Source organism: Salmo salar, chromosome 02, assembly GCF_965601325.2.
Source record: "Salmo salar chromosome 02, fSalSal1, whole genome shotgun sequence".
Lineage (NCBI taxonomy): Eukaryota > Metazoa > Chordata > Actinopteri > Salmoniformes > Salmonidae > Salmo > Salmo salar.
The window spans coordinates 84260098-84286005 of NC_138292.1; the positions used below are offsets into that span (position 1 = coordinate 84260098).

The 25908-nt window shown below is 46.7% G+C and overlaps 3 non-coding genes and 2 pseudogenes across 4 annotated transcripts in view; all 5 read right to left on the minus strand.

Moving 5' to 3' along the window:
• Positions 1–229: 229 nt before the first annotated feature.
• LOC123739959 (U6 spliceosomal RNA) lies at positions 230–336 on the minus strand. Its single transcript, XR_006768065.1, has one exon. It is a non-coding gene; the product is annotated as a U6 spliceosomal RNA (small nuclear RNA).
• Positions 337–1348: 1012 nt separating this feature from the next.
• LOC123739948 (U6 spliceosomal RNA) lies at positions 1349–1456 on the minus strand. The gene has a single exon (XR_006768054.2). It is a non-coding gene; the product is annotated as a U6 spliceosomal RNA (small nuclear RNA).
• A 750-nt stretch (positions 1457–2206) lies between these two features.
• LOC123739926 (U6 spliceosomal RNA) lies at positions 2207–2313 on the minus strand. Its single transcript, XR_006768032.1, has one exon. It is a non-coding gene; the product is annotated as a U6 spliceosomal RNA (small nuclear RNA).
• An 802-nt stretch (positions 2314–3115) lies between these two features.
• Positions 3116–3215, minus strand: LOC123731955 (uncharacterized; annotated as a pseudogene).
• A 2211-nt stretch (positions 3216–5426) lies between these two features.
• LOC145862647 (uncharacterized) overlaps positions 5427–25908 on the minus strand; it is a 60837-nt pseudogene continuing 40355 nt past the window's right edge. The window contains exon 2 of the transcript XR_014382219.1: positions 5427–6726. The product of XR_014382219.1 is annotated as an uncharacterized LOC145862647 (transcript). The remainder of the gene's footprint in view (positions 6727–25908) is intronic.

Consider the following 25908-nt stretch of genomic DNA (forward strand, 5'->3'; position numbering starts at 1 on the left):
CAACCTTGCCTAACTCCCCAATTAATTTCAAAATTTTGAATAAAGTTGGCCTAAGACTGCAAGCTTGTCTCACTCCCCAATAAGGACCGCTTCACGAATGTCTATCTCTCACCCAGCATTTCCCCACCTCCTTAGACTGAGAAGAATTGGCAATTGATTTCCCCCATCACTACCGGCCAATCTTCTCTGTTTGGTTCCAATTGCTCTGTGTCTCGAAAATAAGTGTGAGGAAAATAAGGAGCGCTTCACGGATTTGCGTGTCATCCTTTCGCAGGGGCCATGCTAATCTTCTCTGTATCGATCCAATTTTAGTATATGTGCTGCCAAAGCAAGCACAATACAAACCTAAGAGAGGCCCTCATATATAGAACACAACCCCTCTGATGGTTCTGGTCATGGTTGGGGTCAAACAGGGTTCAAACTGACCTTCAGACTCTCAAAAACTACCCTAAGCCTTTTATGATTCAGGGCTCTTGGTCTCTAACCCCTCACCTGCTGCTTTAACTTGCTCCTCCCCAAGTCTTTGTTCCTCTGCCCCGACCACTTCCCACCCTTCCCCCATTTTCAGCAACATGGCCTGGCAAAAGATACTTATAACTAACTCCCCAATTAGTAGAGAGAGAGAGAGAGAGAGAGAGAGAGAGAGAGAGAGAGAGAGAGAGAGAGAGAGAGAGAGAGAGAGAGAGAGAGAGAGAGAGAGAGAGAGAGAGAGAGAGAGAGAGAGAGAGAGAGAGACTAACTTTGATGTCTGTTTAAAATGTTGTGACATTTAAGTTGCTCCTCCCCAAGTCTTTGTTCCTCTGCCCCAACCACTTCCCACCCTTCCCCCATTTTTCTGCAACATGGCCTGGCAAAAGATACTTATAACTAACTCCCCAATTAGTAGAGAGAGAGAGAGAGAGAGAGAGAGAGAAGAGAGAGAGAGACTAACTTTGATGTCTGTTTAAAAATGTTGTGACATTCAAGTTTGTTATGTTTAATAGAGCTGGACTAAGATTGAAACCCTGTCTCCCTCTCCAATTCATTTGTATATATTGAGTAAAGTTGGACTCAGAGTGCAACCTTGTCTCGCTCCCCCAATTAATTTGTACATTTTGAAAAAAGGTGAACTCAGTCTGCAACCTTGCCTAACTCCCCAATTAATTTCAAAAATGTTGAATAAAGTTGGCCTAAGACTGCAAGCTTGTCTCACTCCCCAATAAGGACCGCTTCACGAATGTCTATCTCTCACCCAGCATTTCCCCACCTCCTTAGACTGAGAAGAATTGGCAATTGATTTCCCCCATCACTACCGGCCAATCTTCTCTGTTTGGTTCCAATTGCTCTGTGTCTCGAAAATAAGTGTGAGGAAAATAAGGAGCGCTTCACGGATTTGCGTGTCATCCTTTCGGCAGGGGCCATGCTAATCTTCTCTGTATCGATCCAATTTTAGTATATGTGCTGCCAAAGCAAGCACAATACAAACCTAAGAGAGGCCCTCATATATAGAAACACAACCCCCTCTGATGGTTCTGGTCATGGTTGGGGTCAAACAGGGTTCAAACTGACCTTCAGACTCTCAAAAACTACCCTAAGCCTTTTATGATTCAGGGCTCTTGGTCACTAACCCCTCACCTGCTGCTTTAAGTTGCTCCTCCCCAAGTCTTTGTTCCTCTGCCCCGACCACTTCCCACCCTTCCCCCATTTTCAGCAACATGGCCTGGCAAAAAGATACTTATAACTAACTCCCCAATTAGTAGAGAGAGAGAGAGAGAGAGAGAGAGAGAGAGAGAGAGAGAGAGAGAGAGATAGCTTTGATGTCTGTTTAAAATGTTGTGACATTCAAGTTTGTTATGTTTAATAGAGCTGGACTAAGATTGAAACCCTGTCTCCCTCTCCAATTCATTTGTATATATTGAGTAAAGTTGGACTCAGAGTGCAACCTTGTCTCGCTCCCCAATTAATTTGTACATTTTGAAAAAAGGTGAACTCAGTCTGCAACCTTGCCTAACTCCCCAATTAATTTCAAAATTTTGAATAAAGTTGGCCTAAGACTGCAAGCTTGTCTCACTCCCCAATAAGGACCGCTTCACGAATGTCTATCTCTCACCCAGCATTTCCCCACCTCCTTAGACTGAGAAGAATTGGCAATTGATTTCCCCCATCACTACCGGCCAATCTTCTCTGTTTGGTTCCAATTGCTCTGTGTCTCGAAAATAAGTGTGAGGAAAATAAGGAGCGCTTCACGGATTTGCGTGTCATCCTTTCGCAGGGGCCATGCTAATCTTCTCTGTATCGATCCAATTTTAGTATATGTGCTGCCAAAGCAAGCACAATACAAACCTAAGAGAGGCCCTCATATATAGAACACAACCCCTCTGATGGTTCTGGTCATGGTTGGGGTCAAACAGGGTTCAAACTGACCTTCAGACTCTCAAAAACTACCCTAAGCCTTTTATGATTCAGGGCTCTTGGTCTCTAACCCCTCACCTGCTGCTTTAACTTGCTCCTCCCCAAGTCTTTGTTCCTCTGCCCCGACCACTTCCCACCCTTCCCCCATTTTCAGCAACATGGCCTGGCAAAAGATACTTATAACTAACTCCCCAATTAGTAGAGAGAGAGAGAGAGAGAGAGAGAGAGAGAGAGAGAGAGAGAGAGAGAGAGAGAGAGAGAGAGAGAGAGAGAGAGAGAGAGAGAGAGAGAGAGAGAGAGAGAGAGAGAGAGAGAGAGCTAACTTTGATGTCTGTTTAAAATGTTGTGACATTTAAGTTGCTCCTCCCCAAGTCTTTGTTCCTCTGCCCCAACCACTTCCCACCCTTCCCCCATTTTCTGCAACATGGCCTGGCAAAAGATACTTATAACTAACTCCCCAATTAGTAGAGAGAGAGAGAGAGAGAGAGAGAGAGAGAGAGAGAGACTAACTTTGATGTCTGTTTAAAATGTTGTGACATTCAAGTTTGTTATGTTTAATAGAGCTGGACTAAGATTGAAACCCTGTCTCCCTCTCCAATTCATTTGTATATATTGAGTAAAGTTGGACTCAGAGTGCAACCTTGTCTCGCTCCCCAATTAATTTGTACATTTTGAAAAAAGGTGAACTCAGTCTGCAACCTTGCCTAACTCCCCAATTAATTTCAAAAATTTGAATAAAGTTGGCCTAAGATCCTTTCGCAGGGGCCATGCTAATCTTCTCTGTATCGATCCAATTTTAGTATATGTGCTGCCAAAGCAAGCACAATACAAACCTAAGAGAGGCCCTCATATATAGAACACAACCCCTCTGATGGTTCTGGTCATGGTTGGGGTCAAACAGGGTTCAAACTGACCTTCATATTCTAGTTTCTGGGCAGTAGTAATAACCAGATTACGTTTTTTATCCGGCCGTGCAAATACTGCCCCCTACCCCCAACAGGTTAACATCAATGACTATAAATGTGATGAAATATGACTATAACACGTCTAGCCAACTGAATTGTTTGATTTCAGGGGCTAACCGAACTGTGTAATTTAACGTCTGTAGATCGCTAGCTACTGTAGCTATAGTATAGTGTGCCGCATGTTGTGTGCAGGCAAGTTAGCATTGGCTATAAAATATTTTTCTGACAGAAATTGATGATCTGAAATATTTTTCTGACAGACATTGATGATACCCGGTGAATATATGAGGGAATTGTGCTTAGTTGGCAAAGAAATAAAAATAATGTGTTTGTTTTCTCTCCCTGTTTCAGCTACTCCTGGCGTCAGAAGGAGAGGGCGAGGATAGTGCTGCAGCAGGGATTGGGGCTCGCTCCTGCCCCCAGTGTCACCGCCCAGCCCCTCCACTACTAGCGGGAGGGAATCCAGGCACTCTTCCCTTTCCCTACGCCGCCCTCCCCCGGTCCCACGCCAGACCACCCAGCAAGGACGGCCTTCCCATTCTGCCAGCCCACCTGGAGCAACAACCCCCGCACTTTCTGGCCCCTCCCAAACCCTGCAAGCCCAAGGACAACAGAGGGGCTCCTCTTTACCTCCTCCAGTGCCAAGGACAACTGCTTGGCGGAGGACAAAGAGGAGGGGACAGCCGGGAAGAAACGGCAATACGAGCAGTACGTCTGCTCCAAATGCGGGTTGCCGAAGCGGCGGGAGACGGGGCTCTGTTGCTGGGGGGGTAAGACCGTGGCCCAGTGGCTGGTGGAAATGAAGGACACTAAGGGGCGAGGTGAAGGTGGTCGGATGTTTTTATTGTAAATAGTTCCCTGTTCCCCTCTACCTGGACCGAGACCTTGAGCGCGGTGTAGAGGCTTGTGTGTGTTGAGGACCCTCAGAGCTATATTGTCTGTAGTCTATAAGACTACTGGTAGGTTAACCCATGGTAAGCAGTCCTGAGGCAGGACACCAGGCTAACATCGGTCCGTTCCCAAGCAAAATGCATGTTTTATGAGCACATGAACATTTTATTTACATAGTTCAATAAAATGACTGTATAGCAAAGACAGACAGGATCGTGATGAACCTGTAAAAAATATTTTATAGACATTAAAATATACATATACAAATCAAACATGACTTATCAATACATCCAGTGAAAACTCAAATTCTTTGTAGAGCTAATGTTTTTTTCAACAGCAGTAGCTATAACACATAGGTAAAACAATATAAGGCATGAATAGCTTACCTTTTGCAAGAATAGACATTTCTGTCCACAGGTCAGTGGCCCAGATGCACTTTCTTCAAACTGCTCTTGATGGTGTAACACCAATCAATCAATGCTCCAGGCGCCCTATCACCACATATGCATATTAACTTCAGGATTGGTGGGTACCCTGCGGGACGGTTGATTTAACGTAGGCTAATGCGATTAGCATGAGGTTGTAAGTAACAAGAACATTTCCCAGGACATAGACATATCTGATAGTGTCAGAAAGCTTTCTTGTTAATCTAACGGCACTGTCCAATTTACAGTAGCTATTACAGTGAAATAATATGATGCTATTGTTTGAGGAGAGTGCACAGTTTTGAACATGAAAAGTTATTAATAAACAAACTAAGCACATTTTGGCAGTCTTGATACAACATTTTTAACAGAAATGCAATGGTTCATTGGATCAGACTAAAACTTTGCACATAAGCTGCTGCCATCTAGTGGCCAATATCTAAATTGCACCTGGGCTGGAATGGCCTTTCTCTTGCATTTCAAAGATGGTATTTGTATTATGTTTTACCAGATAAAATGTGTTATATTCTCCTACATTCCTGTTACATTTCCACAAACTTCAAAGTGTTTCAAATGGTACCAAAAAAATGCATATCCTTACTTCAGGGCCTGAGCTACAGGCAGTTAGATTTGGGTATGTCATTTTAGGTGATAATTTAAAAAAAGGGGGCCCATCCTTAAGAGGTTTCTAAGTAGCCATGTGCTTTGAGAGGCTTTGAGCACCCGGTCAAAGAGTGATAACAGGCACAGAAGATCAGTCTACAGTAGGAGTTTTAATGATGAACCAGAGTATACAAGTGGTCTGTGTACAGAGGGAAACAGGATGAAAGAGAGCATTATTGCAATGTAAATCCAATAAACAATATACATTAAATAATACATGTCAGCTCAATCTCTATACACAATTTACAATGATAGAAAAATAACACCATAATTCCTCTCATGGGAGTTAACATTACAACACCAACTAGGCTAATCACATAATAGTAATACATGGTCGGAGAACTGGTGAAGTAATGCCCTCCATGGATCTCTTGCGCAGGTGGCCAAAAAAAATAAAATGTGTATTTTGTGTGTGCTTGATCTTGTGAATTCTGAACTATGTAACTCCTATCTATCTTCTGATAATTTCCGCATAATCTCCCAGATGTCTTCTTTCCAAATATACAAAGTGTTTGGATGTCAGATTCATGTAATTCCACATGAATAGCAGTTACTTTTGTATGTCTATTTAGGCGGAAATCTACATTTCGCCATTTTGTGTGTCATGTCATGCGTTTCTAAATTCCCTTACTGGGTATAACTCTTTCCACACTGCAAGCATTGGAATGGCTTCTCTCGTGTGTATTCTCTTGTGCGCTTTCAGATGCCATGACTGGATAAATCCCATTCCACACTGAGAGCATTGGAAAGGCCTCTCTACAGAGTGTTTTCTCTCATGCTTTTTCATGTCCCCTAATGATAAATACTTATTTTCACACTGGGAGTAGTGATAGGGCTTGTCTTCTGTGTGTGTGTATATATCTTATGTGATTTAAGGGACCCCAACCGTGTAAAACTCTTTCCACACTGGGAGCAGTGGTAAGGCTTCACTCCTGTGTGTGTTCTCTCATGCTCATTCAGTTGCCCTGACCAGCTAAAACGACTTTTACAATGGGAACAGTGATAAGGCTTTTCCCCTGTGTGAATTCTTTCATGGGATTTCAGGTCCCCTGATCGGGAAAATGTCCTTCCACACTGAGAGCATTGGAATGGTTTTTCCCCTGTGTGTATTCTCTTATGCTCGTTCAAATGTGTTGACTGGATAAATCTCTTTCCACACTGGAAGCATTGGTAAGGCTTGTCTCCTGTGTGTATTCTTTTATGTATTTCAAGGCTCCCTAACCGTGTAAAACTCTTTCCACACTGAGAGCAATGATAAGGCTTCTTCCCTGCATGTGTTCTCTTATGGTTTTTCAGGCTCCATAAACGGGTATAACTCTTTCCACACTGTGAACAGTGGTGTCGTCTCGCTGGTTCAGACGTGTCTGGTTCCTCTGAGTCGGGTCTCTCTTCTGCCAAAGACAAACAAAGTGGTTAAACAGGGAAACCTGAATGAAATCTCCACTTACATTTGTAATTTTAATCATTTAGCAGACGCTCTTATCCAGAGAGACTTCCAGTCAAGTGCTCTTAGCATGTGATGCATGTGCTCTATTGTTTACATGACCCATGTATTTTACACTGTGTGGCTTTAAGGGAATAGTATGGTCACTATCCAGAGCAACTTGTTAATGCATCCATCTTAAGGTAGCTAGGTGAGACAAACACAACAGTGATAGTAACCACATGTTCCCTCAGTTAAATGTGATAATTTATAATGACCTGGCCTGTGTCCCATAATATAACCAGGCTAATAATGACTAGCCATCTGTTAAATTAGCATTCCCCTGTGTTCTTACATTGATTTAGATTTATTTACTGTAACAGCAAAGAAAAGAGATACCACGACAACAAAACAAAAACGTGGGGAGGTCTGATTTCCCCATTATTTTCAGGTTCTCTCACTCAAAATCACACTTTTCAATAGAAAAACATAATTGAATGTTCTAATTCCACAACAATGTTGAAACCACATCAGGGGAAATCTGGGGAAATCTGAATGTTTGTGTGTAGTTACCCTTTAATTCTAGTGCCACCAGCCAGACAGCCTTGTTTGTCTAGCAGTGTTTCTGTAGTGCAGTTGTGATGGGGAGTTTTCAAAACAAAATGGCCAATGCATTGATGCAAATAATCACGATTCTGCCAGGTAGGCATAGGATATTTTTTAATTGTCTTTCCGTCTACCTGAATACATTAGCATCGCTAACGGCTACACAAAGTGGTAGACATATAGGACCAACGTGCACCGCACACACAGGGTTCAACATTCAAGTATAATTTACCAGTGGCAGACTGGGCCAGCTCCAACTGAAATTTACTGTCCAGGGGATAAGATCTGACGATATGACAGGAAACTGAATGATGCGTGCATAATTTAAATAGCAGATTATTTTATCTTTCATTTGCTGGCTGAGCAAGTCACAGAGTTCATATAGACATTGGCAAGTCAAATTCAAGGACTTAAGGACTTTTCAAGCACTTGATTGTAATTTTCAAGGACCGACATTTTAAGGTTAATTGTTGTAATAGCCTATAGGATAAAAAATCCCCCCAAAATGTATGCTAAAAACATATGCATTAGCCTACCACTAACAATAATGTGTATTTTATTTAACTACCCAATGGCATTATGCATTGATGTTCACATAATTAACATTCTAAAATATGTCAGAATAATGTGGGCAATGCCTGACTAAATAAACAGCATGCTCCCCACAAACACACGAATGAAGTCTGTCCATGTGGTACTAGTCAGTCTGTCCATGTGGTACTAGTCAGTCTGTCCATGTGGTACTAGTCAGTCTGTCCATGTGGTACTAGTCAGTCTGTCCATGTGGTGGTAGTCAGTCTGTCCATGTGGTGGTAGTCAGTCTGTCCATGTGGTACTAGTCAGTCTGTCCATGTGGTACTAGTCAGTCTGTCCATGTGGTACTACTCAGTCTGTCCATGTGGTAGTAGTCAGTCTGTCCATGTGGTAGTAGTCAGTCTGTCCATGTGGTAGTAGTCAGTCTGACCATGTGGTAGTAGTCAGTCTGAACATGTGGTACTAGTCAGTCTGTCCATGTGGTACTAGTCAGTCTGTCCATGTGGTACTAGTCAGTCTGTCCATGTGGTACTAGTCAGTCTGTCCATGTGGTACTAGTCAGTCTGTCCATGTGGTAGTAGTCAGTCTGTCCATGTGGTAGTAGTCAGTCTGTCCATGTGGTAGTAGTCAGTCTGAACATGTGGTAGTAGTCAGTCTGAACATGTGGTACTAGTCAGTCTGTCCATGTGGTACTAGTCAGTCTGTCCATGTGATAGTAGTCTGTCTGTCCATGTGATAGTTGTCTGTCTGTCCATGTGGTACTAGTCATTCTGTCCATGTGGTACTAGTCAGTCTGTCCATGTGGTACTAGTCAGTCTGTCCATGTGATAGTAGTCAGTCTGTCCATGTGGTAGTAGTCAGTCTGTCCATGTGGTAGTAGTCAGTCTGACCATGTGGTAGTAGTCAGTCTGAACATGTGGTACTAGTCAGTCTGTCCATGTGGTACTAGTCAGTCTGTCCATGTGATAGTAGTCTGTCTGTCCATGTGATAGTTGTCTGTCTGTCCATGTGGTACTAGTCAGTCTGTCCATGTGGTACTAGTCAGTCTGTCCATGTAATAGTAGTCAGTCTGTCCATGTGGTAGTAGTCAGTCTGTCCATGTGGTAGTAGTCAGTCTGTCCATGTGGTAGTAGTCAGTCTGACCATGTGGTAGTAGTCAGTCTGTCCATGTGGTAGTAGTCAGTCTGTCCATGTGGTAGTAGTCAATCTGTCCATGTGGTACTAGTCAGTCTGTCCATGTGGTACTAGTCAGTCTGTCCATGTGGTACTAGTCAGTCTGTCCATGTGGTACTAGTCAGTCTGTCCATGTGGTACTAGTCAGTCTGTCCATGTGGTACTAGTCAGTCTGTCCATGTGGTACTAGTCAGTCTGTCCATGTGGTGGTAGTCAGTCTGTCCATGTGGTGGTAGTCAGTCTGTCCATGTGGTGGTAGTCAGTCTGTCCATGTGGTGGTAGTCAGTCTGTCCATGTGGTACTAGTCAGTCTGTCCATGTGGTACTAGTCAGTCTGTCAGTCTGTCCATGTGGTACTAGTCAGTCTGTCAGTCTGTCCATGTGGTACTAGTCAGTCTGTCCATGTGGTACTAGTCAGTCTGTCCATGTGGTACTAGTCAGTCTGTCAGTCTGTCCATGTGGTACTAGTCAGTCTGTCCATGTGGTACTAGTCAGTCTGTCCATGTGGTACTAGTCAGTCTGTCCATGTGGTACTAGTCAGTCTGTCAGTCTGTCCATGTGGTACTAGTCAGTCTGTCAGTCTGTCCATGTGGTACTAGTCAGTCTGTCCATGTGGTACTAGTCAGTCTGTCCATGTGGTACTAGTCACTCTGTCCATGTGGTACTAGTCAGTCTGTCAGTCTGTCCATGTGGTACTAGTCAGTCTGTCCATGTGGTACTAGTCAGTCTGTCCATGTGGTACTAGTCAGTCTGTCCATGTGGTACTAGTCAGTCTGTCAGTCTGTCCATGTGGTACTAGTCAGTCTGTCAGTCTGTCCATGTGGTACTAGTCAGTCTGTCCATGTGGTACTAGTCAGTCTGTCCATGTGGTACTAGTCAGTCTGTCCATGTGGTACTAGTCAGTCTGTCAGTCTGTCCATGTGGTACTAGTCAGTCTGTCAGTCTGTCCATGTGGTACTAGTCAGTCTGTCCATGTGGTACTAGTCAGTCTGTCCATGTGGTACTAGTCAGTCTGTCAGTCTGTCCATGTGGTACTAGTCAGTCTGTCAGTCTGTCCATGTGGTACTAGTCAGTCTGTCCATGTGGTACTAGTCAGTCTGTCCATGTGGTACTAGTCAGTCTGTCAGTCTGTCCATGTGGTACTAGTCAGTCTGTCAGTCTGTCCATGTGGTACTAGTCAGTCTGTCAGTCTGTCCATGTGGTACTAGTCAGTCTGTCCATGTGGTACTAGTCAGTCTGTCCATGTGGTACTAGTCAGTCTGTCAGTCTGTCCATGTGGTACTAGTCAGTCTGTCAGTCTGTCCATGTGGTACTAGTCAGTCTGTCCATGTGGTACTAGTCAGTCTGTCCATGTGGTACTAGTCAGTCTGTCCATGTGGTACTAGTCAGTCTGTCAGTCTGTCCATGTGGTACTAGTCAGTCTGTCCATGTGGTACTAGTCAGTCTGTCCATGTGGTACTAGTCAGTCTGTCCATGTGGTAGTAGTCTGTCTGTCCATGTGGTAGTAGTCTGTCTGTCCATGTGATAGTTGTCAGTCTGTCCATGTGGTGGTAGTCAGTCTGTCCATGTGGTACTAGTCAGTCTGTCCATGTGGTACTAGTCAGTCTGTCCATGTGGTACTAGTCAGTCTGTCCATGTGGTACTAGTCAGTCTGTCCATGTGGTACTAGTCAGTCTGTCCATGTGGTACTAGTCAGTCTGTCCATGTGGTACTAGTCAGTCTGTCAAAGTGGTACTAGTCAGTCTGTCCATGTGGTACTAGTCAGTCTGTCCATGTGGTACTAGTCAGTCTGTCCATGTGGTGGTAGTCAGTCTGTCCATGTGGTGGTAGTCAGTCTGTCCATGTGGTGGTAGTCAGTCTGTCCATGTGGTGGTAGTCAGTCTGTCCATGTGGTACTAGTCAGTCTGTCCATGTGATAGTAGTCAGTCTGTCCATGTGGTAGTAGTCAGTCTGTCCATGTGGTAGTAGTCAGTCTGTCCATGTGGTAGTAGTCAGTCTGTCCATGTGGTACTAGTCAGTCTGTCCATGTGGTGGTAGTCAGTCTGTCCATGTGGTGGTAGTCAGTCTGTCCATGTGGTGGTAGTCAGTCTGTCCATGTGGTACTAGTCAGTCTGACCATGTGGTACTAGTCAGTCTGTCCATGTGGTACTAGTCAGTCTGTCAGTCTGTCCATGTGGTGGTAGTCAGTCTGTCCATGTGGTGGTAGTCAGTCTGTCCATGTGGTGGTAGTCAGTCTGTCCATGTGGTGGTAGTCAGTCTGTCCATGTGGTGGTAGTCAGTCTGTCCATGTGGTACTAGTCAGTCTGTCCATGTGGTACTAGTCAGTCTGTCCATGTGGTGGTAGTCAGTCTGTCCATGTGGTGGTAGTCAGTCTGTCCATGTGGTACTAGTCAGTCTGTCCATGTGGTGGTAGTCAGTCTGTCCATGTGGTGGTAGTCAGTCTGTCCATGTGGTGGTAGTCAGTCTGTCCATGTGGTGGTAGTCAGTCTGTCCATGTGGTGGTAGTCAGTCTGTCCATGTGGTGGTAGTCAGTCTGTCCATGTGGTACTAGTCAGTCTGTCAGTCTGTCCATGTGGTACTAGTCAGTCTGTCAGTCTGTCCATGTGGTACTAGTCAGTCTGTCCATGTGGTGGTAGTCAGTCTGTCCATGTGGTACTAGTCAGTCTGTCCATGTGGTACTAGACAGTCTGTCCATGTGGTACTAGTCAGTCTGTCCATGTGGTACTAGTCAGTCTGTCCATGTGGTACTAGTCAGTCTGTCCATGTGGTACTAGTCAGTCTGTCCATGTGGTAGTAGTCAGTCTGTCCATGTGGTAGTAGTCAGTCTGACCATGTGGTAGTAGTCAGTCTGACCATGTGGTAGTAGTCAGTCTGTCCATGTGGTACTAGTCAGTCTGTCCATGTGGTACTAGTCAGTCTGTCCATGTGGTACTAGTCAGTCTGTCAGTCTGTCCATGTGGTACTAGTCAGTCTGTCAGTCTGTCCATGTGGTACTAGTCAGTCTGTCCATGTGGTGGTAGTCAGTCTGTCCATGTGGTACTAGTCAGTCTGTCCATGTGGTACTAGTCAGTCTGTCCATGTGGTACTAGTCAGTCTGTCCATGTGGTACTAGTCAGTCTGTCCATGTGGTACTAGTCAGTCTGTCCATGTGGTAGTAGTCAGTCTGTCCATGTGGTAGTAGTCAGTCTGACCATGTGGTAGTAGTCAGTCTGACCATGTGGTAGTAGTCAGTCTGTCCATGTGGTACTAGTCAGTCTGTCCATGTGGTACTAGTCAGTCTGTCCATGTGGTACTAGTCAGTCTGTCCATGTGGTACTAGTCAGTCTGTCCATGTGGTACTAGTCAGTCTGACCATGTGGTACTAGTCAGTCTGACCATGTGGTACTAGTCAGTCTGTCCATGTGGTAGTAGTCAGTCTGTCCATGTGGTAGTAGTCTGTCTGTCCATGTGGTACTAGTCAGTCTGTCCATGTGGTACTAGTCAGTCTGTCAATGTGGTACTAGTCAGTCTGTCCATGTGGTGGTAGTCAGTCTGTCCATGTGGTGGTAGTCAGTCTGTCCATGTGGTACTAGTCAGTCTGTCCATGTGGTACTAGTCAGTCTGTCCATGTGGTACTAGTCAGTCTGTCCATGTGGTACTAGTCAGTCTGTCAAAGTGGTACTAGTCAGTCTGTCCATGTGGTACTAGTCAGTCTGTCCATGTGGTGGTAGTCAGTCTGTCCATGTGGTACTAGTCAGTCTGTCCATGTGATAGTAGTCAGTCTGTCCATGTGGTAGTAGTCAGTCTGTCCATGTGGTAGTAGTCAGTCTGTCCATGTGGTAGTAGTCAGTCTGTCCATGTGGTAGTAGTCAGTCTGTCCATGTGGTACTAGTCAGTCTGTCCATGTGGTACTAGTCAGTCTGTCAGTCTGTCCATGTGGTACTAGTCAGTCTGTCAGTCTGTCCATGTGGTACTAGTCAGTCTGTCCATGTGGTACTAGTCAGTCTGTCCATGTGGTACTAGTCAGTCTGTCAGTCTGTCCATGTGGTACTAGTCAGTCTGTCAGTCTGTCCATGTGGTACTAGTCAGTCTGTCCATGTGGTACTAGTCAGTCTGTCCATGTGGTACTAGTCAGTCTGTCCATGTGGTACTAGTCAGTCTGTCAGTCTGTCCATGTGGTACTAGTCAGTCTGTCAGTCTGTCCATGTGGTACTAGTCAGTCTGTCCATGTGGTACTAGTCAGTCTGTCCATGTGGTACTAGTCAGTCTGTCAGTCTGTCCATGTGGTACTAGTCAGTCTGTCAGTCTGTCCATGTGGTACTAGTCAGTCTGTCCATGTGGTACTAGTCAGTCTGTCCATGTGGTACTAGTCAGTCTGTCCATGTGGTACTAGTCAGTCTGTCCATGTGGTACTAGTCAGTCTGTCAGTCTGTCCATGTGGTACTAGTCAGTCTGTCAGTCTGTCCATGTGGTACTAGTCAGTCTGTCCATGTGGTACTAGTCAGTCTGTCCATGTGGTACTAGTCAGTCTGTCCATGTGGTACTAGTCAGTCTGTCCATGTGGTACTAGTCAGTCTGTCAGTCTGTCCATGTGGTACTAGTCAGTCTGTCCATGTGGTACTAGTCAGTCTGTCCATGTGGTACTAGTCAGTCTGTCCATGTGGTAGTAGTCAGTCTGACCATCTGGTAGTAGTCAGTCTGACCATGTGGTAGTAGTCAGTCTGTCCATGTGGTACTAGTCAGTCTGTCCATGTGGTACTAGTCAGTCTGTCCATGTGGTACTAGTCAGTCTGTCCATGTGGTACTAGTCAGTCTGTCCATGTGGTACTAGTCAGTCTGACCATGTGGTACTAGTCAGTCTGACCATGTGGTACTAGTCAGTCTGTCCATGTGGTAGTAGTCAGTCTGTCCATGTGGTAGTAGTCTGTCTGTCCATGTGGTACTAGTCAGTCTGTCCATGTGGTACTAGTCAGTCTGTCAATGTGGTACTAGTCAGTCTGTCCATGTGGTGGTAGTCAGTCTGTCCATGTGGTGGTAGTCAGTCTGTCCATGTGGTACTAGTCAGTCTGTCCATGTGGTACTAGTCAGTCTGTCCATGTGGTACTAGTCAGTCTGTCCATGTGGTACTAGTCAGTCTGTCAAAGTGGTACTAGTCAGTCTGTCCATGTGGTACTAGTCAGTCTGTCCATGTGGTGGTAGTCAGTCTGTCCATGTGGTACTAGTCAGTCTGTCCATGTGATAGTAGTCAGTCTGTCCATGTGGTAGTAGTCAGTCTGTCCATGTGGTAGTAGTCAGTCTGTCCATGTGGTAGTAGTCAGTCTGTCCATGTGGTAGTAGTCAGTCTGTCCATGTGGTACTAGACAGTCTGTCCATGTGGTGGTAGTCAGTCTGTCCATGTGGTGGTAGTCAGTCTGTCCATGTGGTGGTAGTCAGTCTGTCCATGTGGTACTAGTCAGTCTGACCATGTGGTACTAGTCAGTCTGTCCATGTGGTACTAGTCAGTCTGTCAGTCTGTCCATGTGGTACTAGTCAGTCTGTCAGTCTGTCCATGTGGTACTAGTCAGTCTGTCCATGTGGTGGTAGTCAGTCTGTTCATGTGGTGGTAGTCAGTCTGTCCATGTGGTGGTAGTCAGTCTGTCCATGTGGTACTAGTCAGTCTGTCCATGTGGTGGTAGTCAGTCTGTCCATGTGGTGGTAGTCAGTCTGTCCATGTGGTGGTAGTCAGTCTGTCCATGTGGTGGTAGTCAGTCTGTCCATGTGGTGGTAGTCAGTCTGTCCATGTGGTACTAGTCAGTCTGTCAGTCTGTCCATGTGGTACTAGTCAGTCTGTCCATGTGGTACTAGTCAGTCTGTCCATGTGGTACTAGTCAGTCTGTCCATGTGGTACTAGTCAGTCTGTCCATGTGGTACTAGTCAGTCTGTCCATGTGGTAGTAGTCTGTCTGTCCATGTGGTAGTAGTCTGTCTGTCCATGTGATAGTTGTCTGTCTGTCCATGTGGTACTAGTCAGTCTGTCCATGTGGTACTAGTCAGTCTGTCCATGTGGTACTAGTCAGTCTGTCCATGTGGTGGTAGTCAGTCTGTCCATGTGGTGGTAGTCAGTCTGTCCATGTGGTACTAGTCAGTCTGTCCATGTGGTACTAGTCAGTCTGTCCATGTGGTAGTAGTCTGTCTGTCCATGTGGTACTAGTCAGTCTGTCCATGTGGTGGTAGTCAGTCTGTCCATGTGGTGGTAGTCAGTCTGTCCATGTGGTACTAGTCAGTCTGTCCATGTGGTACTAGTCAGTCTGTCCATGTGGTAGTAGTCTGTCTGTCCATGTGGTAGTAGTCTGTCTGTCCATGTGATAGTTGTCTGTCTGTCCATGTGGTACTAGTCAGTCTGTCCATGTGGTACTAGTCAGTCTGTCCATGTGGTACTAGTCAGTCTGTCCATGTGGTGGTAGTCAGTCTGTCCATGTGGTGGTAGTCAGTCTGTCCATGTGGTACTAGTCAGTCTGTCCATGTGGTACTAGTCAGTCTGTCCATGTGGTACTAGTCAGTCTGTCCATGTGGTACTAGTCAGTCTGTCCATGTGGTACTAGTCAGTCTGTCCATGTGGTACTAGTCAGTCTGTCCATGTGGTACTAGTCAGTCTGTCCATGTGGTACTAGTCAGTCTGTCCATGTGGTGGTAGTCAGTCTGTCCATGTGGTGGTAGTCAGTCTGTCCATGTGGTACTAGTCAGTCTGTCCATGTGGTACTAGTCAGTCTGTCCATGTGGTACTAGTCAGTCTGTCCAAGTGGTACTAGTCAGTCTGTCCAAGTGGTACTAGTCAGTCTGTCCATGTGGTACTAGTCAGTCTGTCCATGTGGTACTAGTCAGTCTGTCCATGTGGTACTAGTCAGTCTGTCCATGTGGTACTAGTCAGTCTGTCCATGTGGTACTAGTCAGTCTGTCCATGTGGTACTAGTCAGTCTGTCAGTCTGTCCATGTGGTACTAGTCAGTCTGTCCATGTGGTACTAGTCAGTCTGTCCATGTGGTACTAGTCAGTCTGTCCATGTGGTACTAGTCAGTCTGTCCATGTGGTACTAGTCAGTCTGTCCATGTGGTACTAGTCAGTCTGTCCATGTGGTACTAGTCAGTCTGTCCATGTGGTGGTAGTCAGTCTGTCCATGTGGTGGTAGTCAGTCTGTCCATGTGGTGGTAGTCAGTCTGTCCATGTGGTGGTAGTCAGTCTGTCCATGTGGTGGTAGTCAGTCTGTCCATGTGGTGGTAGTCAGTCTGTCCATGTGGTGGTAGTCAGTCTGTCCATGTGGTGGTAGTCAGTCTGTCCATGTGGTGGTAGTCAGTCTGTCCATGTGGTACTAGTCAGTCTGTCCATGTGGTACTAGTCAGTCTGTCCATGTGGTACTAGTCAGTCTGTCCATGTGGTGGTAGTCAGTCTGTCCATGTGGTGGTAGTCAGTCTGTCCATGTGGTGGTAGTCAGTCTGTCCATGTGGTGGTAGTCAGTCTGTCCATGTGGTGGTAGTCAGTCTGTCCATGTGGTGGTAGTCAGTCTGTCCATGTGGTGGTAGTCAGTCTGTCCATGTGGTACTAGTCAGTCTGTCCATGTGGTACTAGTCAGTGTGTCAGTCTGTCCATGTGGTACTAGTCAGTCTGTCCATGTGGTGGTAGTCAGTCTGTCCATGTGGTGGCAGTCAGTCTGTCCATGTGGTACTAGTCAGTCTGTCCATGTGGTACTAGTCAGTCTGTCCATGTGGTTCTAGTCAGTCTGTCCATGTGGTACTAGTCAGTCTGTCCATGTGGTACTAGTCAGTCTGTCCATGTGGTACTAGTCAGTCTGTCCATGTGGTGGTAGTCAGTCTGTCCATGTGGTGGTAGTCAGTCTGTCCATGTGGTGGTAGTCAGTCTGTCCATGTGGTGGTAGTCAGTCTGTCCATGTGGTGGTAGTCAGTCTGTCCATGTGGTGGTAGTCAGTCTGTCCATGTGGTGGTAGTCAGTCTGTCCATGTGGTGGTAGTCAGTCTGTCCATGTGGTGGTAGTCAGTCTGTCCATGTGGTACTAGTCAGTCTGTCCATGTGGTACTAGTCAGTCTGTCCATGTGGTACTAGTCAGTCTGTCCATGTGGTGGTAGTCAGTCTGTCCATGTGGTGGTAGTCAGTCTGTCCATGTGGTGGTAGTCAGTCTGTCCATGTGGTGGTAGTCAGTCTGTCCATGTGGTGGTAGTCAGTCTGTCCATGTGGTGGTAGTCAGTCTGTCCATGTGGTGGTAGTCAGTCTGTCCATGTGGTACTAGTCAGTCTGTCCATGTGGTACTAGTCAGTGTGTCAGTCTGTCCATGTGGTACTAGTCAGTCTGTCCATGTGGTGGTAGTCAGTCTGTCCATGTGGTGGCAGTCAGTCTGTCCATGTGGTACTAGTCAGTCTGTCCATGTGGTACTAGTCAGTCTGTCCATGTGGTTCTAGTCAGTCTGTCCATGTGGTACTAGTCAGTCTGTCCATGTGGTACTAGTCAGTCTGTCCATGTGGTACTAGTCAGTCTGTCCATGTGGTGGTAGTCAGTCTGTCCATGTGGTGGTAGTCAGTCTGTCCATGTGGTGGTAGTCAGTCTGTCCATGTGGTGGTAGTCAGTCTGTCCATGTGGTGGTAGTCAGTCTGTCCATGTGGTGGTAGTCAGTCTGTCCATGTGGTACTAGTCAGTCTGTCCATGTGGTACTAGTCAGTGTGTCAGTCTGTCCATGTGGTACTAGTCAGTCTGTCCATGTGGTGGTAGTCAGTCTGTCCATGTGGTGGCAGTCAGTCTGTCCATGTGGTACTAGTCAGTCTGTCCATGTGGTACTAGTCAGTCTGTCCATGTGGTTCTAGTCAGTCTGTCCATGTGGTACTAGTCAGTCTGTCCATGTGGTACTAGTCAGTCTGTCCATGTGGTACTAGTCAGTCTGTCCATGTGGTGGTAGTCAGTCTGTCCATGTGGTGGTAGTCAGTCTGTCCATGTGGTGGTAGTCAGTCTGTCCATCTGGTGGTAGTCAGTCTGTCCATGTGGTGGTAGTCAGTCTGTCCATGTGGTACTAGTCAGTCTGTCCATGTGGTACTAGTCAGTCTGTCCATGTGGTACTAGTCAGTCTGTCCATGTGGTACTAGTCAGTCTGTCCATGTGGTACTAGTCAGTCTGTCCATGTGGTGGTAGTCAGTCTGTCCATGTGGTGGTAGTCAGTCTGTCCATGTGGTGGTAGTCAGTCTGTCCATGTGGTGGTAGTCAGTCTGTCCATGTGGTGGTAGTCAGTCTGTCCATGTGGTGGTAGTCAGTCTGACCATGTGGTACTAGTCAGTCTGACCATGTGGTACTAGTCAGTCTGTCCATGTGGTACTAGTCAGTCTGTCCATGTGGTGGTAGTCAGTCTGTCCATGTGGTACTAGTCAGTCTGTCCATGTGGTACTAGTCAGTCTGTCCATGTGGTACTAGTCAGTCTGTCCATGTGGTAGTAGTCTGTCTGTCCATGTGATACTAGTCAGTCTGACCATGTGGTACTAGTCTGTCTGTCCATGTGGTACTAGTCAGTCTGACCATGTGGTAGTAGTCAGTCAGTCCATGTGGTACTAGTCAGTCTGTCCATGTGGTACTAGTCAGTCTGTCCATGTGGTACTAGTCAGTCTGTCCATGTGGTACTAGTCAGTCTGTCCATGTGGTACTAGTCAGTCTGTCCATGTGGTACTAGTCAGTCTGTCAGTCTGTCCATGTGGTGGTAGTCAGTCTGTCCATGTGGTGGTAGTCAGTCTGTCCATGTGGTACTAGTCTGTCTTTCCATGTGGTACTAGTCAGTCTGTCCATGTGGTACTAGTCAGTCTGTCCATGTGGTACTAGTCAGTCTGTCCATGTGGTACTACTCAGTCTGTCCATGTGGTACTAGTCAGTCTGTCCATGTGGTACTAGTCAGTCTGTCCATGTGGTACTAGTCAGTCTGTCCATGTGGTGGTAGTCAGTCTGTCCATGTGGTGGTAGTCAGTCTGTCCATGTGGTACTAGTCTGTCTGTCCATGTGGTACTAGTCAGTCTGTCCATGTGGTACTAGTCAGTCTGTCCATGTGGTACTAGTCAGTCTGTCAGTCTGTCCATGTGGTGATAGTCAGTCTGTCCATGTGGTGGTAGTCAGTCTGTCCATGTGGTACTAGTCTGTCTGTCCATGTGGTACTAGTCAGTCTGTCCATGTGGTACTAGTCAGTCTGTCCATGTGGTACTAGTCAGTCTGACCATGTGGTACTAGTCAGTCTGTCCATGTGGTACTAGTCAGTCTGTCAGTCTGTCCATGTGGTACTAGTCAGTCTGTCCATGTGGTGGTAGTCAGTCTGTCCATGTGGTACTAGTCAGTCTGTCCATGTGGTACTAGTCAGTCTGTCCATGTGGTGGTAGTCAGTCTGTCCATGTGGTACTAGTCAGTCTGTCCATGTGGTACTAGTCAGTCTGTCCATGTGGTGGTAGTCAGTCTGTCCATGTGGTACTAGTCAGTCTGTCCATGTGGTACTAGTCAGTCTGACCATGTGGTACTAGTCAGTCTGACCATGTGGTACTAGTCAGTCTGACCATGTGGTAGTAGTCAGTCTGTCCATGTGGTAGTAGTCAGTCTGTCCATGTGGTAGTAGTCAGTCTGTCCATGTGGTAGTAGTCAGTCAGTCCATGTGATAGTAGTCTGTCTGTCCATGTGGTACTAGTCAGTCTGTCCATGTGGTAATAGTCAGTCTGTCCATGTGGTACTAGTCAGTCTGTCCATGTGGTACTAGTCAGTCTGTCCATGTGGTAGTAGTCAGTCTGTCCATGTGGTAGTAGTCAGTCTGTCCATGTGGTGGTAGTCAGTCTGTCCATGTGATAGTAGTCAGTCTGACCATGTGGTAGTAGTCAGTCTGTCCATGTGGTACTAGTCAGTCTGTCCATGTGGTACTAGTCAGTCTGTCCATGTGGTACTAGTCAGTCTGTCCATGTGGTACTAGTCAGTCTGTCCATGTGGTACTAGTCAGTCTGTCCATGTGGTAGTAGTCAGTCTGTCCATGTGGTAGTAGTCAGTCTGTCCATGTGGTGGTAGTCAGTCTGTCCATGTGATAGTAGTCAGTCTGACCATGTGGTAGTAGTCAGTCTGTCCATGTGGTACTAGTCAGTCTGTCCATGTGGTACTAGTCAGTCTGTCCATGTGGTACTAGTCAGTCTGTCCATGTGGTACTAGTCAGTCTGTCCATGTGGTACTAGTCAGTCTGTCAGTCTGTCCATGTGGTGGTAGTCAGTCTGTCCATGTGGTACTAGTCAGTCTGTCCATGTGGTACTAGTCAGTCTGTCCATGTGGTACTAGTCAGTCTGTCCATGTGGTACTAGTCAGTCTGACCATGTGGTACTAGTCAGTCTGTCCATGTGGTACTAGTCAGTCTGTCAGTCTGTCCATGTGGTACTAGTCAGTCTGTCCATGTGGTGGTAGTCAGTCTGTCCATGTGGTACTAGTCAGTCTGTCCATGTGGTACTAGTCAGTCTGTCCATGTGGTGGTAGTCAGTCTGTCCATGTGGTACTAGTCAGTCTGTCCATGTGGTACTAGTCAGTCTGTCCATGTGGTGGTAGTCAGTCTGTCCATGTGGTACTAGTCAGTCTGTCCATGTGGTACTAGTCAGTCTGACCATGTGGTACTAGTCAGTCTGACCATGTGGTACTAGTCAGTCTGACCATGTGGTAGTAGTCAGTCTGTCCATGTGGTAGTAGTCAGTCTGTCCATGTGGTAGTAGTCAGTCTGTCCATGTGGTAGTAGTCAGTCAGTCCATGTGATAGTAGTCTGTCTGTCCATGTGGTACTAGTCAGTCTGTCCATGTGGTACTAGTCAGTCTGTCCATGTGGTACTAGTCAGTCTGTCCATGTGGTACTAGTCAGTCTGTCCATGTGGTAGTAGTCAGTCTGTCCATGTGGTAGTAGTCAGTCTGTCCATGTGGTGGTAGTCAGTCTGTCCATGTGATAGTAGTCAGTCTGACCATGTGGTAGTAGTCAGTCTGTCCATGTGGTACTAGTCAGTCTGTCCATGTGGTACTAGTCAGTCTGTCCATGTGGTACTAGTCAGTCTGTCCATGTGGTACTAGTCAGTCTGTCCATGTGGTACTAGTCAGTCTGTCCATGTGGTACTAGTCAGTCTGTCCATGTGGTACTAGTCAGTCTGTCCATGTGGTACTAGTCAGTCTGTCAGTCTGTCCATGTGGTGGTAGTCAGTCTGTCCATGTGGTACTAGTCTGTCTGTCCATGTGGTACTAGTCTGTCTGTCCATGTGGTATTAGTCTGTCTGTCCATGTGGTACTAGTCAGTCTGACCATGTGGTACTAGTCAGTCTGTCCATGTGGTACTAGTCAGTCTGACCATGTGGTACTAGTCAGTCTGTCCATGTGGTACTAGTCAGTCTGTCAGTCTGTCCATGTGGTACTAGTCAGTCTGTCCATGTGGTGGTAGTCAGTCTGTCCATGTGGTACTAGTCAGTCTGTCCATGTGGTACTAGTCAGTCTGTCCATGTGGTACTAGTCAGTCTGTCCATGTGGTAGTAGTCAGTCTGTCCATGTGGTAGTAGTCAGTCTGACCATGTGGTACTAGTCAGTCTGTCCATGTGGTAGTAGTCAGTCTGTCCATGTGGTAGTAGTCAGTCTGTCCATGTGGTAGTAGTCAGTCTGTCCATGTGGTACTAGTCAGTCTGACCATGTGGTACTAGTCAGTCTGTCCATGTGGTACTAGTCAGTCTGTCAGTCTGTCCATGTGGTACTAGTCAGTCTGTCCATGTGGTGGTAGTCAGTCTGTCCATGTGGTACTAGTCAGTCTGTCCATGTGGTACTAGTCAGTCTGTCCATGTGGTACTAGTCAGTCTGTCCATGTGGTAGTAGTCAGTCTGTCCATGTGGTAGTAGTCAGTCTGACCATGTGGTACTAGTCAGTCTGTCCATGTGGTAGTAGTCAGTCTGTCCATGTGGTAGTAGTCAGTCTGTCCATGTGGTAGTAGTCAGTCTGTCCATGTGGTAGTAGTCAGTCTGACCATGTGGTACTAGTCAGTCTGTCCATGTGGTACTAGTCAGTCTGTCCATGTGGTACTAGTCAGTCTGTCCATGTGGTACTAGTCAGTCTGTCCATGTGGTACTAGTCAGTCTGTCCATGTGGTGGTAGTCAGTCTGTCCATGTGGTGGTAGTCAGTCTGTCCATGTGGTGGTAGTCAGTCTGTCCATGTGGTGGTAGTCAGTCTGTCCATGTGGTGGTAGTCAGTCTGTCCATGTGGTGGTAGTCAGTCTGTCCATGTGGTGGTAGTCAGTCTGTCCATGTGGTGGTAGTCAGTCTGTCCATGTGGTACTAGTCAGTCTGTCCATGTGGTACTAGTCAGTCTGTCCATGTGGTACTAGTCAGTCTGTCCATGTGGTACTAGTCAGTCTGTCCATGTGGTACTAGTCAGTCTTTCCATGTGGTGGTAGTCAGTCTGTCCATGTGGTACTAGTCAGTCTGTCCATGTGGTACTAGTCAGTCTGTCCATGTGGTGGTAGTCAGTCTGTCCATGTGGTGGTAGTCAGTCTGTCCATGTGGTGGTAGTCAGTCTGTCCATGTGGTGGTAGTCAGTCTGTCCATGTGGTACTAGTCAGTCTGTCCATGTGGTACTAGTCAGTCTGTCCATGTGATAGTAGTCTGTCTGTCCATGTGGTACTAGTCAGTCTGTCCATGTGGTAGTAGTCAGTCTGTCCATGTGGTAGTAGTCAGTCTGTCCATGTGGTAGTAGTCAGTCTGTCCATGTGGTAGTAGTCAGTCTGTCCATGTGGTAGTAGTCAGTCTGTCCATGTGGTAGTAGTCAGTCTGTCCATGTGGTAGTAGTCAGTCTGACCATGTGGTACTAGTCAGTCTGTCCATGTGGTACTAGTCAGTCTGTCCATGTGGTACTAGTCAGTCTGTCCATGTGGTACTAGTCAGTCTGTCCATGTGGTACTAGTCAGTCTGTCCATGTGGTACTAGTCAGTCTGTCCATGTGGTACTAGTCAGTCTGTCCATGTGGTGGTAGTCAGTCTGTCCATGTGGTGGTAGTCAGTCTGTCCATGTGGTGGTAGTCAGTCTGTCGATGTGGTGGTAGTCAGTCTGTCCATGTGGTACTAGTCAGTCTGTCCATGTGGTACTAGTCAGTCTGTCCATGTGGTACTAGTCAGTCTGTCCATGTGGTACTAGTCAGTCTGTCCATGTGGTACTAGTCAGTCTGTCCATGTGGTACTAGTCAGTCTGTCCATGTGGTACTAGTCAGTCTGTCCATGTGGTACTAGTCAGTCTGTCCATGTGGTACTAGTCAGTCTGTCCATGTGGTACTAGTCAGTCTGTCCAAGTGGTACTAGTCAGTCTGTCCATGTGGTACTAGTCAGTCTGTCCATGTGGTACTAGTCAGTCTGTCCATGTGGTACTAGTCAGTCTGTCCATGTGGTACTAGTCAGTCTGACCATGTGGTACTAGTCATTCTGACCATGTGGTACTAGTCAGTCTGTCCATGTGGTACTAGTCAGTCTGTCAGTCTGTCCATGTGGTACTAGTCAGTCTGTCCATGTGGTGGTAGTCAGTCTGTCCATGTGGTACTAGTCAGTCTGTCCATGTGGTACTAGTCAGTCTGTCCATGTGGTACTAGTCAGTCTGTCCATGTGGTACTAGTCAGTCTGTCCATGTGGTACTAGTCAGTCTGTCCATGTGGTACTAGTCAGTCTGTCCATGTGGTACTAGTCAGTCTGTCCATGTGGTACTAGTCAGGCTGTCCATGTGGTGGTAGTCAGTCTGTCCATGTGGTGGTAGTCAGTCTGTCCATGTGGTACTAGTCAGTCTGTCCATGTGGTACTAGTCAGTCTGTCCATGTGGTACTAGTCAGTCTGTCCATGTGGTGGTAGTCAGTCTGTCCATGTGGTACTAGTCAGTCTGTCCATGTGGTACTAGTCAGTCTGACCATGTGGTAGTAGTCAGTCTGACCATGTGGTAGTAGTCAGTCTGTCCATGTGGTAGTAGTCAGTCTGTCCATGTGGTAGTAGTCAGTCTGTCCATGTGGTAGTAGTCAGTCAGTCCATGTGATAGTAGTCTGTCTGTCCATGTGGTACTAGTCAGTCTGTCCATGTGGTACTAGTCAGTCTGTCCATGTGGTACTAGTCAGTCTGTCCATGTGGTAGTAGTCAGTCTGTCCATGTGGTAGTAGTCAGTCTGTCCATGTGGTAGTAGTCAGTCTGTCCATGTGGTAGTAGTCAGTCTGTCCATGTGGTAGTAGTCAGTCTGTCCATGTGGTAGTAGTCAGTCTGACCATGTGGTACTAGTCAGTCTGTCCATGTGGTACTAGTCAGTCTGTCCATGTGGTACTAGTCAGTCTGTCCATGTGGTACTAGTCAGTCTGTCCATGTGGTACTAGTCAGTCTGTCCATGTGGTGGTAGTCAGTCTGTCCATGTGGTACTAGTCAGTCTGTCCATGTGGTACTAGTCAGTCTGTCCATGTGGTACTAGTCAGTCTGTCCATGTGGTACTAGTCAGTCTGTCCATGTGGTACTAGTCAGTCTGTCCATGTGGTACTAGTCAGTCTGTCCATGTGGTACTAGTCAGTCTGTCCATGTGGTACTAGTCAGTCTGTCCAAGTGGTACTAGTCAGTCTGTCCATGTGGTACTAGTCAGTCTGTCCATGTGGTACTAGTCAGTCTGTCCATGTGGTACTAGTCAGTCTGTCCATGTGGTACTAGTCAGTCTGTCCATGTGGTACTAGTCAGTCTGTCCATGTGGTACTAGTCAGTCTGTCCATGTGGTACTAGTCAGTCTGTCCAAGTGGTACTAGTCAGTCTGTCCATGTGGTACTAGTCAGTCTGTCCATGTGGTACTAGTCAGTCTGTCCATGTGGTACTAGTCAGTCTGTCCATGTGGTACTAGTCAGTCTGTCCATGTGGTACTAGTCAGTCTGTCCATGTGGTACTAGTTAGTCTTTCCATGTGGTGGTAGTCAGTCTGTCCATGTGGTACTAGTCAGTCTGTCCATGTGGTACTAGTCAGTCTGTCCATGTGGTACTAGTCAGTCTGTCCATGTGGTACTAGTCAGTCTGTCCATGTGGTACTAGTCAGTCTGTCCATGTGGTACTAGTCAGTCTGTCCATGTGGTACTAGTCAGTCTGTCCAAGTGGTACTAGTCAGTCTGTCCATGTGGTACTAGTCAGTCTGTCCATGTGGTACTAGTCAGTCTGTCCATGTGGTACTAGTCAGTCTGTCCATGTGGTACTAGTCAGTCTGACCATGTGGTACTAGTCATTCTGACCATGTGGTACTAGTCAGTCTGTCCATGTGGTACTAGTCAGTCTGTCAGTCTGTCCATGTGGTACTAGTCAGTCTGTCCATGTGGTGGTAGTCAGTCTGTCCATGTGGTACTAGTCAGTCTGTCCATGTGGTACTAGTCAGTCTGTCCATGTGGTACTAGTCAGTCTGTCCATGTGGTACTAGTCAGTCTGTCCATGTGGTACTAGTCAGTCTGTCCATGTGGTACTAGTCAGTCTGTCCATGTGGTACTAGTCAGGCTGTCCATGTGGTGGTAGTCAGGCTGTCCATGTGGTGGTAGTCAGTCTGTCCATGTGGTGGTAGTCAGTCTGTCCATGTGGTACTAGTCAGTCTGTCCATGTGGTACTAGTCAGTCTGTCCATGTGGTACTAGTCAGTCTGTCCATGTGGTGGTAGTCAGTCTGTCCATGTGGTACTAGTCAGTCTGTCCATGTGGTACTAGTCAGTCTGACCATGTGGTACTAGTCAGTCTGACCATGTGGTAGTAGTCAGTCTGTCCATGTGGTAGTAGTCAGTCTGTCCATGTGGTAGTAGTCAGTCTGTCCATGTGGTAGTAGTCAGTCAGTCCATGTGATAGTAGT